This window comes from Lolium rigidum, unplaced genomic scaffold, assembly GCF_022539505.1.
Source record: "Lolium rigidum isolate FL_2022 unplaced genomic scaffold, APGP_CSIRO_Lrig_0.1 contig_12949_1, whole genome shotgun sequence".
Lineage (NCBI taxonomy): Eukaryota > Viridiplantae > Streptophyta > Magnoliopsida > Poales > Poaceae > Lolium > Lolium rigidum.
Genome location: NW_025899830.1, coordinates 425,658 through 440,124, shown reverse-complemented (window position 1 = coordinate 440,124; position 14,467 = coordinate 425,658). Strand labels below are relative to the sequence as shown.

The window sequence follows — 14,467 nt, the reverse complement described above, 5'->3', positions numbered from 1 at the left end:
GGCATTTCATCAAACACCTTATGTGCATAAGAGGAACCAAAAGCAAACCTAACACCCACTTGTGAAGCTTGTGAAGAGAATGGCACCAAATGGCTAAGTGTTGGCTGCTGGGTGGGTATATATAGGGAGGGGCTTTAGTCCCGGTTGGCCTGGCCAACCGCGACTAAAGGCCTTCGGGCACCTTTAGTCGCGGTTGGCCTGGCCAACCGCGACTAAAGCCCCCACGTGCACCGGCTGGCCACCGAGCGCCACGGGCCCAGGCCTTTGGTCGCGGTTCGCCTCCCGAACCGCGACTAAAGGTACCATTAGTCGCGGTTCCTGCAGCATCGCGACTTATGGGGCTCACCCGAAGCCTGTTTTTCCACCAGTGGAAGATACGTTCAGTAACGGTGGACATGAACAATGGTACAAATCGCAGCTCTAATAATGCAAAAGTAAATGTAAATTGGCCAAGTAAAATGGATGCTAGCATAAGGGACAATCTAAGCCAACGAATAAATCCAAAAAAAACATTAACTGATGCCAAATGATTTTGAATATGAATACTATTATCCATGATTTTGAAAATCAGATAATTTGTGAGAAGACCTTGTGATTCAGAAAGACCAAAGTAATACGAACTAAAATATACAAATATGTCGTAATGTGTTTTTGTCGCAGACATGTATTGCTCATTGGTATGCTTATGTATCATCAATGCAGAACACACACACATTGCTCATCACTATATGCTTATGTAGTATCAATGCTAGGGGAAAGGCATAAGTCAAATACTGAATATCCAGCAATATACTATAAAAGCCAAATGAACCAAAGGGCAGTTAGTTTACCTGTACTAATTAGAGATTGGGTGGGGCTCATCGAGATGAGACACAAATTGAGAGCCAACAATGCACCGGTGTTGAGAATCCTGGTGGCTTGGAAGAAAAAAAAATCATGAATTCTTCTTTACATTCAGACACCAGATTTACAAACAAACAATTGTACACTCTATTGCCATTGGCTCAAGAAATCTAGCAAGCTGATATATGCCGAAATGACGAATGTACGAATTATTCAGACCTAGGCATCAATGCGATTAGTTAATGATGATGATAACTGAGGTTTAGCGTGTATGAAGAAACAACAGACGCACAATGCAAATCCTCTCCATGAGGAACATCGTCCAACTTCATCAGATGACACTCCAGTTAGTAGATGTCAGACTGAGCAAAGGTGATATGGAAATTACTTCTATAAATGTTCAAAGACTACCCTCTCAACCAGGGGGTCTGAAGGGGCAAACGAATCTGGGTCGTTCAATCAAGTTGCAACAGTAAATCTCAAGTCCCACTTTTCACCACAGCCGTTCGATCGTTGAATATTTTTCTTACTTGTTCAGTTTCCGACTAAGTCAGTGACACATGGGGCCAGCTACGTGCGGGGGCCGACTGCTGGAGACTGCGACACTGCTCGTTTCGTGTCACCTTTTTTCGCGTCCACGGTGAAACCCTAGATCGAGAAAAGCAAGCAGCCAATCCCCCCGTCCTAGAGCCCAGCACACCCGCGGTGAAAACCAGATCGAGTCGTGGTGCACCCTGGCGGCGGCCGCGCGGCTCATGGATGGCGGGATTTGGAGGCGAGACCGGAGATGACACTCCCAAGCAGAGGAGGCCACTGGGGCGCCGCCAATCCCTGGATGGAGCCGACAGGGACTACCGCGTTCGTGGGTTGGAGGAGGTGCGGCAGGGGCACGCACGGAGGTGGGCGGCGGCGACGCCCACTACTCTCCTCGTCCCCGTCCTCTCCTCTTCCTCCGCCCTCGACGTCTCCTTCCGGCGAAGCGACGGCAGGGAGCACACGAGCGGTGGCGGCTGGATGCTCGTCTCCTCCCAGGCACCCACGACCTCGCAGGACGAGATGGCTTGGCCAGAGCCGGCCGGCCGTGCTCTTCCTGGTTGGAAGAGGATGCGGGTGAGGAGGACCCGAAGGGGTCGGAAGGGCGCCGACGGCCAACATCCGGAGCGACGCCGGCGTGCCTCCTCCCTTCCACTGGCGGAGCGTCATGGAGGGCTCCGGCCCAGTCTTCCCAAAACGCAAATATTTTTTACTACTGCCTATGTCCGAGCCCGTGCGTCCATCCGGCCAGGACTGCGACCGACGAATCGAGTCGTCTTCCTGGTATACGTCTGTTCCTCTCGCTCATCAGCTCCACTTCTCCCCCCACCCCCACCCCCCCAAATCCCCTTGCTTCTTCCCTAGCTAGATATCTCTCTATTTTTTCTTCTGGTAATCAAATCCAACCCAAACCGAAGCAAAATACAGCTCCAATTTCAGATCGTAGTGGACTGGTGCTGCTAAGTGGTGGCCATAGTCCTTGGTGTTGTCCGCCGCCGTGGACATTGCTAGCGGAGCATCAATTCGAGCAAGGTATACAAGAAGTTAGGTCATGGAGTGTTTAATCCCCTTGCTTTGATCTGAAACTAGAAAATCATCTTACATTGTTGATTCCCTGATTGCACATGCCGATTGTGATATTTGAAGTTTTTATTTTATCTACACATACACATTAATTTAGATGCTTTGCTTTTCTTAGAACGGATCTTCTATTTTTGTGTAAATCCGTTGGGAGTCTGAGTAACTCCACGTTTGTTCATGTCTTAAGATAAAGCCATGAAGAAATATTACAAAATAAAAAGAGATGATGCAATTGCAAATGTCGAATGTGCTTCTGCTCCTGAATCTGAACATGAACCATTGGCAATTATCTGTTGATTTGTGTTACTTTTTATTTGCAAGAATGACTTTATAGGCAATTTGGCCCTCCCTTTGTTTTGCTTCACGCTCCGCCACTGCTCCCTTCGCTGCTGTGCTCCCACCGCCGCTACTACCACGGGTATCCTCATCTCTCTTTCCCGTGTTTCTTCCATTAACCCCAAAGTTGAGCTCCATCTCCACTCATGGCCTCCCAACGCCTGTCTTCCCAGTCGTGGAGGCAGTGGGGCACTCGTCACTGGACCCTTGCCGCTCGTTCTTGCGGTCACCTCCGCCTGGCCCCTCTTTGTGGGCTTGCTGCTTGGGGCTCGGTTCTCGCTTCCCCGTCACATCTGGTCGCGCGCCCAACTCCATCTCCGGCGTCTCGCGATGGAGCGAGCTGGAGGCCTCCAGTGTTGGGAGGCAGAGCAGCAGGTTCCTCACGAACCTCCACAGTTTTTTCACTAGCCTCCAGCCTTTCAATTTCTTAATTCTTTGGCTTCGTGAGAACTCTACAAGAGCCAGCTACTTATAGGTGCTTCAGCTTATCGTTCAGATTCATATGCTCTAAATTCGGTGCTAATGCTTGCATACTTGCTATGAATTTTGCAGTGTTGCTAGAATGGGATGCCGAGTTCATCAGCCTTTTATCACAGTAAGTCAAGTAATTCTTCTCTCAATTCCGCTGGACATACATGACATTTTTTGTAGCCAATTCTTTGTCTGCTAAAGAACTGTGTATTAGGTTTACATTTTAGGTTAATCAATTTGGATCTGTTACTGGGAGCATGCATTGAGTCCGTGAGAATCTCAAAACATGCTTCCTAGAGTGGGGTGTTTAGGGTTTCAGAGAAGGGTCGCGGCGCGCCAGTAGAGTCGCCGGGGCGCTGCGTCGCCTCAGGAAGTTTGTCCACCGCCACCTGCCGGGGCCATCGACCCCTCCCTGTTCTGGTCATCTTCACCGGTGGAACGGCGGGATATTGCTTGGCTCAAGCGGTGATGGTCACAAGCCTACCGCCACTCCTCCCCGTTCTCTACTCCATTTGTCAACTGTACAACAGGCACACTCCCAGGTAAATTTGTTTTTAACTTGCAATGGATTAGATGATCATTACCATGTTGTGCAATACTGAGATGAGGTTGTCAATTTTTCTGTGTTTGTATAGGATGACACCAAGATCATATGATCTACTATTTTCTGCAGTATACCCTTTTTGGGAATAAAAAAGTCAAGTGCATTGTAATGATGTTTTCTGGGAATGAATAAATCAAGTGCATTTACAATCATTTGCTTTACACATTTCAACTTGTAATGATGTTTTCTGCAATTTCATTCAGGATAAAGTGACATTCCTATGGGGATATCAAGTGGGTCAGTGGGTGTGATTTAAGTTCCTTATGTATGATAGCGATGAAGGGTGTGATACTTTCAGGCATTCGATTGCTCTTACTGTTGGATAGGTGAATTAAAGCTTCCCAAGAAACCTTTGACCATGCTTTTTCTTTATGGACATATTGTGCAGTCTTGATTTAAGCTTTTGTAACTGAATGTTTATTTGCACTTTTGCAGTCTGTCGGGAGGATGTACAGCTGAGGTTGTGCAGTCTGTTCGTCCTTGAACTGCAAGGGAGAAGGTATGGAATTAGTCTAAAGTTGGGGTGCATGAAAATAAGCCAGCCCTATTTTTGTGGTCAATGCTCATATTCTTGAGTCTATCCCCATTTCTTTTGTGTACTTAAATTTATTCTGCATTTGGTTCCGTTGCTCCATCCAGTAGTGGGCTGAAATTTGCTATAGAACGTTTATTATTTCCAAAAGAGTATGAAATATTGAATATTTTGGTGATCGAGCCGGGCTAGCGGTGCTATGGCATTGAGTCACCTGCAAGTAGATAGGGTAGGTGTGTGCCCGTGGTGGTGTGATAGCCAAACGGCATGGACCATCTGCTTCTTGCAGTAACAAGTTTCAATGAATTTATGGTTCTTCTTGGGTAACCATCTCACTGAAATGAAGGAGAATGAGAGGCGTGCGTGGTGTTGCATGTGTTCTACTTGTTTGCAAGGGAAAAAATCCTAGGTTGCCAATCCTTAGTCCGGCTCACGCTGCAGCTAATCGGTAAAAACGCAGAATGGTCCTTGATACAGACTGATCTGCACCTTGGTTGGTGTGTCAATCATGAATTTGGTTATACTTGGTTGGTGTGTCAATCCTAGGTTGGTCTGTCAATATTGAGTGGAAATTGTTGACAACCTTTAGTTGGATATATATTCTTACACTATAGAAAGATGAAGCTGTGAATTCCATAGACATAAAATGTGAGATGATATCAATTAGTTCATATATATGTTCATGTGAACTAATGGAAGAGTTTTGTTGGACTCGGGAAGAAATCAGGTGACCACAGGTCCATAGAGTGTATTGTGGATGTCATGTTTATGATTATACTATTCCAAAAGCGCTTCTTTCTTACTGATATTTATTTGACTAGGTTTTCTTCTAATCTGAAATCATTTTTGGTTGCAGTGGAGGCTTCAAGTGTTCAGAATATTTACCTATGCCCTCTATATATTTATTTTTAATCAATATAAAAATGTTTTGTGATGTAGAAAAAGCATCCAATGTTGATCCATTCAATGGTTATTTATGTTCATACGTTATGGCTTCTGGAGTAGAAAAAATGTGAATTGCTAATACCGTCAATCTTCTGATATTTCAGATTTGCAAAGCTGCATTGACAAGGCATTTGACTGCATTTATATACTCTACTTTCAATTTTATTTCATGGGTGTCGGGCGTTGGCAGCTTGCTAGCTGCTGGGTGACACGGCCGCGGCAGCAGTTCAGTGTTCCTCTCATATTCAGTTAGGATGAGAAGGTAATTAAATTCAGATGCATTGTACCCTCCACGGATTTTATTTCGTTTGCTTTGTGCTTGCTTGGTCCTGAAAGCCAGCTTTATATTTCTAGACTAGATACTATTCGGAAGTGGATGTAGTACATTCAGCCAGGTCCAGCCAGGTCTGAAGGCACGCTTAGTGTTTTTCCTGTTGAGTAATTGGTATGTACATGGAGAGATCTGATTCTGTCAGCTTCAAAATTTGCTAATTCATCATCTTCTTTGTACATACTTTTTGCAGAGATACAATCTATAAGGGATATCAACACATGGTTGCAGTGGTCCATGTTGTGTACAGTAATTACTTGATGAGTAATGTAATTGTTGTGTAGTAGTACAATCTGGCTATTAGATATTGCCAGCATTTTCTTGCCATTTGGTTATTCAAGAATTGATATTAGGGTAGTAGGACATAATAAGACTTTTCGATAATATACAAGTTAAATATGTATTTAATAAAGGTTCATTGATGCAGAGGATGGGGCTTTCCCGTTTAAAAAGAAGTTAAATATGTGATTATGCATAAAAGGAAGTCCCCGGTCTATTTTTGTTGTGGTATCTCGGCTTAATGATTCTTTCAAGGGAAGACAAGATGGAAAAGAAGCATCACAAACTAACCCTGGAGAATTGATTGTACCTCACTAGCGTCGCCAGTCTCCTAAGTGAAGGTTGGACCCTGCTTTTAATGATTGATCACCGCCCCACTCTTCTTACTGCTCTTCTTGTTCATCTTTTGCCGTCTGATCTAGGTTGGTGTAAGAACCTTCACCTCCTTCTGTTTCATGGGAGCCGCTGGCGCCATGTCGGACGCGATGACATCTGGATTGGCAGAAAACACACATCGGCTGCGAGCGCGGCCGTATTTTGGAGCTAAACCTAGAAAGTTTCTTGATTTATGACGAAAGTGGAGTTCGTGTGGAAAAGGTGGAGGCAAATCGGTCGAGGTGGGTTTACACAGGGCTGGCAGTTTGGTCCATACACACGGATACAAGAAATATGTATTGGCTATATTTGCGTATACTGTACATACGAGGTTTTCATTAGCTAAATTTGGTTATATCTGCGTATAATGTACATACAAGGTTTCCATTAGCTAGACCACGGATACAAGAAAAATGAACTGACTATATTTGGTTATATTTGCGTATAATGCATGGACAATATCATTGAACATCAGCTAAATGCCTAAATTTCCATACGAGGCTGAAACCTACATTATTTAACCTTACCCATTTGCTCTCTGTTTCTTAGTGATGATCCTCGTGTATTGTGTTGAACTAAATAACACTACTTCATATGTACTTATTGAGTCTGTTGATAGCACCCAGAAAAAAAAATACATGATGATGTATTGTACAAATTTATTTCTAATCTCTGTTGTAAAAAAAAACAAATGGTTGGATAAAAAAAATTATTGTTGCGTTATACATATATTATCGTTATATTATTTTTATATATTATTACTTGAAAGGTTAAAAACGATGCTTATATAGATTTAAGGGCTCGGAGCCTCCGAGAGACCTACTAAATTCTTAGACAACTAAATAAATATCAACCGATTAAAACTTATGGTTACTATATCTGCCTTGCTTTTGCCTGTGCGCCGGGGCGCACCGGGTCATCTAGTACATCTACAAAGCTTGGTGTAAAGTTCAAAGCGGCATTTGACCTACATTGAACGTGGCCCTACTGCTAACATTTTGTGGAGCTACTGCTAACATTTTGTAGTGCCGTTTGTGGCGTTACAGACCAAACATCCATCCCTTCATTCAGCTCAAACCGATAGGGCTAAAATACTTACATTTTCCATCTACGTCAGACATAAGACGATTTGTCAGGTTTTCTTGATGAATTCGGCGTGCTGGAAATTTATCAGTGAACGTTACTTACTTGCCTGTGTAGAAAGGGCAGCTATATAGTTGGTCCACTCTGCCGCCTCGCTCACTGTTACGTCTGCTGACTCTGCTTCAAATTACCGGTCGTACACATCTTCCTCTGGTGCATCATCATCAGACTGTGCAATTGATGATTCACTGATTGTTTAACATTTTGTGAAGCTATAGGGACTTGAAGTATGGACAGGAAGGGGGTTGTGGGTTAGATTAGTTTGGGAATATCACAGAGAGGACATTGGTTGCCGACGCATCTGGGATGGGTGAGATCTCCCCTTTGTCTTCGCCAAGGTGCTGCCTAGTGGACACACACCAGGGCAGGTGCGGGGAGAGCCCATCCCGGCAAGGAGGAGGAAAAACGCCCGCCCCTGCACTGGAGCCCATGACTCTCCATAAATGGCATCTCTAGATCTTGACAAGGGGGCACCAAGTCAGCCGGCCAGCCTCGACAACGCCGACCACGGCCATCTCCAACTCCGGTTTTGCGCGCAACCCCCAGCCTCCACCGTAAACCGCCAGAGACGACCGTTTAGCCACATTCACGACCGCCGCCGCAGCCATGGGCGCCACCTCGACAGAGCATCCACGTCGAGAACCAACGCTCACTGCCGCGCTGCTGCAGCGGTCGCCGCCGCGAGACCGCGCCATACGCCAGCGCAACACCGTCGGTCGATGGGGTCGTCCAGCGTCTTCCACCATGGAGCGGACTCCAGCGTCTTCCACCATGGAGCGGAGAGAGAGAGAGAGAGAAGGGCTGATCCACGTCGATCGCGCTTCGCCCGTAAACGCGGCAGGACGGCGGCGAGCTGAGGGAGGAGCGGAGGGGTTAACCTGGTGGCATCTTGGGCAGGGCCTAATGCGTTGCAAATTGGGATGGAGGAGTGGAGACTGAGAGAGACGGAGACAGGAAGAGAAAGAGGCTGGAGCCTTCCAGAGAAGTCACGCCACGCGGAGACCTGAAATATTATCCCTTCGACCTCTCTGGAATCCGTCAAAGCGGCGACGATCTATATTACTAATTGGACACTGCTGAGAATCCTCCGGAGGATAAACTCCTTCCAGCCTCCTGCTTCCCTGATTGACACGTGTCCACTTTCAGCCAAAATTCTGACGATGCTTCGTCGCAGCAAAAAATATCCCGCTTTTGCTTCATTGAAGCACAAAAACGGTTCGCCTAAAAATTTCAGCCTCTTGTTTTCCTGATCGACACGTGTCCACTTTCAGCCAAAATCCTGACGAGTGCTTCGTCGCAGCAAAAAATATCCCGCTTTTGCTTCATTGAAGCACAAAACGATTCGCCTAAAAAAAAGAAAAAGACACGAGGAGCTCGCTGGAGACTTCGCCGGAGACCTCGCCGGAGACATTGAAGCACAAATAATGTAGTAAAGAAGCAGAGCCACGAAACATTTACAACACTGCCATTGAACATTTGCAGCACCTCCCCAACCTCACCGGAGACTCGCCGGAGCCCTCGCCGGAGACATTGAAGCACAAATAATGTAGTAAAGAAGCAGAGCCACAAAATATTTACAACACCACCGTTGAACATTTGCAGTACCTCCCCGACCTCGCCGGAGACTCGCCGGAGACATTGAAGCACAAATAATGTAGTAAAGAAGCAGAGCCACGGAACATTTACATCACCGCCGTTGAACAATTGCAGCACCTCCCCGACCTCGCCGAGAAACGAAATTGTCTTGCTGCAATGCAGCCCAAATTTCATAGTAATGAAGCTAAAAAAGTGTAGTATTGCAGCCCAAAATAAAACTTAGGAAGCACAGTCACGAAAAAAGATGGATGTCATCATCAATGAAAATTAGTCTAATTGGCATCCTAATTGGCATCCCGCCCGCCGGCAGCCATGACCATCGCCACCTTGCTCTTCCAGGCAGCGCCTTTGTTGACGTCCCTGGACGCGCAGGGAAGGCGGAGCTCGGTGTGGGCGCCGACGAGGACGCGAGGCGGCTGCGGGCAGGCGGCCGGCGACGAGGATGGGGTGGCGGCAGTAGGAGGAGGTCAGTGGAGGAGGCGCCCGACGGCGAGAGTGGGGCAGCTGCGGGAGGAGGAGGAGGTCAGGGGAGGAGGCGCCCGGCGACGAGGGTGAGGCAGCTGCAGGAGGAGGAGGTCGGGGGAGGCGGCGGCCGCGCATGGGAGGCGGATCTCTACGGGAGGACTACGGCGCGGAAGCTGCGGGGGAGGCGGCCGACAACGAGGGTGGGGCATCTGCAGGTGGACTACGGCGCGGAAGCTGCGGGGGAGGTGGCCGGCGACGGCGGCGCGCCGGTAGGCGGCGATCTCTCTGGCAGAGAAGTAGAACCGGAAGGCTGTAGGTAGAAGAAGAAGTAAAGAAAAGGAAGGGAAAAGAACGTGGGACCCACACAAGTGGACTTGTCGCTAGCAGTTTTCTTCCCCACGATGGATCGGATCGAACGGCCACCAACCCGGAGGTTGCGCAGCGCGTGATCCTCCGGGGGATACCAATCATTTTCCTTACTAATTGTCCATCTACAGTGGAAAATGGTATCGTGTCAAATTTTGTTTGGATGAAAATGTACCATGAACAGTATCCAAAAAATTATTGTGAGTAGAGTATAATGCGAAACAAAGCTAGTAGAACCACTCGCAGTCACCAATTAGAGCAACGCCCAAATACAATCGTTTCTATCAAATTTTATGCACAACCTATTCTTTTACATGTTTAAACATTTTTTATGAACCCTATAGCAGCATTTGTTCTTAGGTGCAATCCTATCCACTATTTAGTTTGTTGTGTTTGCTTTGAGATAAGCACATCAAAGGAGAAAATTACAAAAAACCACCACATATCAGGCAGTCGTTTCAAAAAGCAACCACTATTCGAATTCTTTTCAAAAAACCACCACTCTACGGTTAACACGTTGCAAGGTCCACTGATTCACGTCCGACCCGATGTTAATGACGAAACTGACGAAACGGGCCCACTGTCAGGTCTACGTGGCACAGCATAGACGGTGCGCGTTAGCGTCCATTAACGGCGCGGCCGGTGCCCTAACTTCCACCGTTCCAACACGGTTGGAGGCAGTTCCCCTCACTTCTCCCTCTCCCGCGCACTGACGATAGCCATGGCGGCGGCGAATTCGTCCGGCCTGACCTCACCGGTCGGCGCCGCCGGAGCTGGAAGAGAGGGTGGCGATGGCGAGTTAGCCAATTTGGGGGGGCTACTCTCGGTGGTGGATTCGTCCGACCTCACCTCAGCCACCGCCGCCGCCGGAGCTGGAAGAGACGGTGCCGTTGATGGTGAGGGCGGCGCCGGAGCGGGAAGAGAGGATGGCGTTGACGGCGAGGTTGCCGATCTGGGAGGCCAGGTCGCGGCGGACGTGGATTGCTGCGGGAGCTCAAATCCATCGACCCTGATGTTTTATTCACCGGAGAAAGCCGCCGCCTCCGCCGTGGCCAATGTTTGGAAGGAGAACCTTGCCTCCAGCAGTCGTTTTACATCAGGATTCGGCGGCGGCATCGAGTAAGTCCTTCCTTTCTCTCAGCTTTTGTTCTTCCTGTCAGACAAAGTGTGTAACCAATTTGTGCTAGGCAAAATAGAGAATTAATTGTTCTTCCTCTGTATATTTGTAGTCTGGATGACGAAATTTGGGATGTAAGGTTCAATTTAGATGGACAGGACAATTTAGAACGATGTTTAGGCCGATCAGACATCACATATCTGAATTTGTTAGCTATAATTGAGTTAGAGGGGTATGGAATCAATGACTCGCATGTATTTTGTGAAAGAAAAGGACATAGGGGTTGCTGGAATGGAAGAACTGGATGGAATGAGTAAGGTGGAGCAGATGATTGAGCTATATGAGGAGAAGAAGTGCATAAATATCAGTGTTATTAAGACAGGTAGCTCACTGCCAGTAAACATCAACAAACCAGCAGTAGAAGAGCAAATTCGTATGTCAGAAATAGGTTACCCTATTGTTTACATAGTGGATGATGATGGTGTGGTTTTACCCAGCCAGGAAGAATTTGTTCAGTGCACTGATGATTCAGCTATGCTTTACCTGTGCACCCAGCAGAGCAACATTGATGACAAGGGCAAGCAGAATGTTGATGAGCAAAGAGAAGCTGCAGCAGGTTGTACAGATGATGAGGAAGAAGAAATTGCAGAAGGCTGTTCAGATGATGAGCAACAACAAATTGCAGAAGACAGGGAAGAGTCTTCAGATGATGATCAAGATGGAGATTTCATGGAAGAGGATGAAGTTGAGACAGAATCTGATGAAGAAAGTGAGCTCAATGAGAAACTTATTGATTTGAAGAAGAGAAAGAGAGCTGGAAGCAAGCAGTTATGTGAGGATGAGGAACCTGAAGACATATTATGTGATTCAGATAACTCTGATGATGACAGTGACTGTGAGGTGTTGCAAGAGACAGTAGCAGTAACCAAAAAGAAATTGCCAGTGAGGAAAGGACCTACCACCAGATCACATTGCAGCCAACAGAGCACAACACCGGCAGATTGGCTGCCATCTGATGATGAAGGGCAAGATGGTGATTTAGACCCAGAGGATGATGATGGCTTTGAGACAATGTCCTGGGCTCTGCCAATGGGAAGAAAGAGCAGGGCCAAGAAGATGGACCCTAGGGTCTGGTATAATGAGAGTAGATTGCACCCAGAACAAGGCTTATGCATGAAGATGTGTTTCCAAGATGTGTACCAGTTCAGAAGAGCACTGCAAACCCTGCATATTGCACAGCTTAGAAACTTCAGGTACCACAGGAATTGCAAAGACAGAGTGATGGCAGTGTGCTCTACAGAAGGTTGTCCTTTTTACATGATTGGGTCAGTCATTAAAAATGAAAAAACCTTCTGTCTGAGAAAGTGCCACCTTGAACACACTTGTGGCACATCAGGTGAGCACTGCAAAGTTACAGGAAAGTGGGTTGCAAAGGTCTGTGAGTCTAGCATCAGAATTGATCCTAGGACCGGGGTTGAGGCAGTGATGGAGACAACAAAAGAAAAATATGGTGTAGATGTCAAGAAGATGATGGCATACAGAGCAAAGAAGAAAGCTTTGCAAGTTGTTCTAGGAGATCAGATTGAGCAGTACAAGAGGCTTAGAGATTATTTGCAGACAGTTGTAGATACAAATCCTGGCTCCACATGCATTGTGACAACAAAAATGCTTCTGGAGCATCCTAGTAAGAACCCTAGATTTCATGGGTTGTTCTACTGTCTTGGTGCATCCATTGAAGGGTTTCTTAAAGGGTGCAGACCATTCTTTGGTGAGTTGCATGGTAGCTTTATACAAATATGTAGCAAATTCTTGGTGCATCTAAATGGCAGATTTCTTACATTATTGCTTTTGGTTCTGCAGGGTTAGATGGTTGCTTTGTCAAGCTTAGCACTGGACAACAAATTATTCTGTGTGCTACTGGAAGGGATGGGAACAACAACCTATTCCCACTGAAGCCTTCATTAGAAATGAGGAAAAACAAACATCAGGTATAGTTGCTATGCTTCATCCCTTGTTCACCTTTATTAGTAGCTTATGTTTCTTTATTTCACAGGAGAACAGAGAGGAAGCAAGTGCTGCTCCAGCTGCACCACCAAGTGGTGCACCACCAAGTGCTGCACCACCAAGTGCTGCTCCATCTGCACCAGCAACTGCTGCTCCTTCTGCAGCACCAAGTGCTGCTCCTACTGCACCACCAAGTGCTGCTCCTTCTGCACCAGCAACTGCTACCCAAGCCTCTTCAGCACCTGCTCCTGCTGCACCTAAGAAGAAGAAAGCTTCTGCACCTCTGAACCCTCCACCATGGAAGAGGAATACAGGTGCAACTGCTCCGACTGCACCAAAGAGGAAATCACCAAGTGCTTGGAGCATCTGCAGCAGCACCACCTTCTAAGAAGAAAGCAGCATCAACTGAAGCATCAGGAAGTACAACTGCTGCAGGTCCTAGAGCATCTGCTCCTGCTGCAGCTAGTAGAGCATCTGCTGCTCCAAGTGCTAGAGCATCTGCTGCTGCTACAACTGCTGCAGCTCCATTCAAAGCCCCCAGGCCAACAAGAGAGAGGAGAGAGAGCACTAGGATGAAGGGATAACTGACAGCAAGCAACATTGACAACCTTACCATGGCAGGTATCAAAAAAGGTGTTCTGTGATCTCAGTATGTGTATCAGTTATGTATGTAATGTCTAAACCTTGTGCTGGTAGATCTCAAGCAGAGTATGTGTCTAAACCAGGAACTTATGTATGTTTGTATGTGTCTGAACCAGGAACTTATGTTTGTACTGTCTGAATGAGTTATCTTCTCTATCAGTTATCTTCAAGTTACTGCCTGAATCATGTTATATTCAGTTATTGTTATTGTCTGAACCTTGTGCTGCTGGATCTGTATGAGAGTGCTGGTTTTCTGTCATTCACATCCCCAAAAGTGGTTGCTTTTTGTAAAAAACCTGGAAGATTACTACCAGCTCTAGTTTGACATACTGCCAGTACAATCCAATATAGGTAACACATGAGTACACAACAAATGGACAGGTTCACACATAAGATAACACAAGGGTACACAACAAATTGACAGGTTCACAATGACAGGTTCACACATAAGATAAGTCTGACATACAAATGGACAGGTTCACAAATCTATACCCTAACAAAAGGGTACAGAACACATACAACACCTACAGCACCTGGGTTCGCTTACATAGCTTAGTAGTAGCACAATTAACCATTACAAACTACCAGTACCACAATTAACCATTACAATTTTGCAGTAGGACATCAAATGATCAACTCCTCCTCACACACTTCCCTAATCCTTTTGAGCTTGTCCTTGTTTCCATTGCTAAGCTTCAGCAGGTCATAGAGCATGTACTCCAGCTTTCTCTTCTCCTCATTCAATGCATCCTTCTCTTTCTTCAAAGCACAAATTTCTGTCTTCCAAGCTTCTCTTCCTGCCTC

At 46.5% G+C, this 14,467-nt stretch overlaps 2 long non-coding RNA genes across 7 annotated transcripts; both read left to right on the top strand.

The window, feature by feature from the left end:
• The first annotated feature begins 1,747 nt into the window (after positions 1-1,747).
• On the top strand, positions 1,748-4,115 carry LOC124680322. 4 transcript variants are annotated; one of them, XR_006995483.1, is made up of 6 exons: positions 1,749-2,160; positions 2,317-2,409; positions 2,779-2,875; positions 2,967-3,168; positions 3,346-3,806; positions 4,072-4,115. It is a non-coding gene; the product is annotated as an uncharacterized LOC124680322 (long non-coding RNA). The 4 variants fall into 4 exon arrangements; XR_006995482.1 differs by having other exon boundaries at positions 1,748-2,160; positions 2,305-2,875; XR_006995481.1 differs by lacking the exon at positions 1,749-2,160 and having other exon boundaries at positions 2,173-2,409.
• A 1,196-nt stretch (positions 4,116-5,311) lies between these two features.
• LOC124680321 lies at positions 5,312-6,824 on the top strand. Of its 3 annotated transcripts, XR_006995479.1 has the most exons (4): positions 5,312-5,607; positions 5,700-5,790; positions 6,104-6,296; positions 6,378-6,824. It is a non-coding gene; the product is annotated as an uncharacterized LOC124680321 (long non-coding RNA). The 3 variants fall into 3 exon arrangements; XR_006995478.1 differs by lacking the exon at positions 5,700-5,790; XR_006995477.1 differs by having other exon boundaries at positions 5,312-5,790.
• Positions 6,825-14,467: the final 7,643 nt, after the last annotated feature.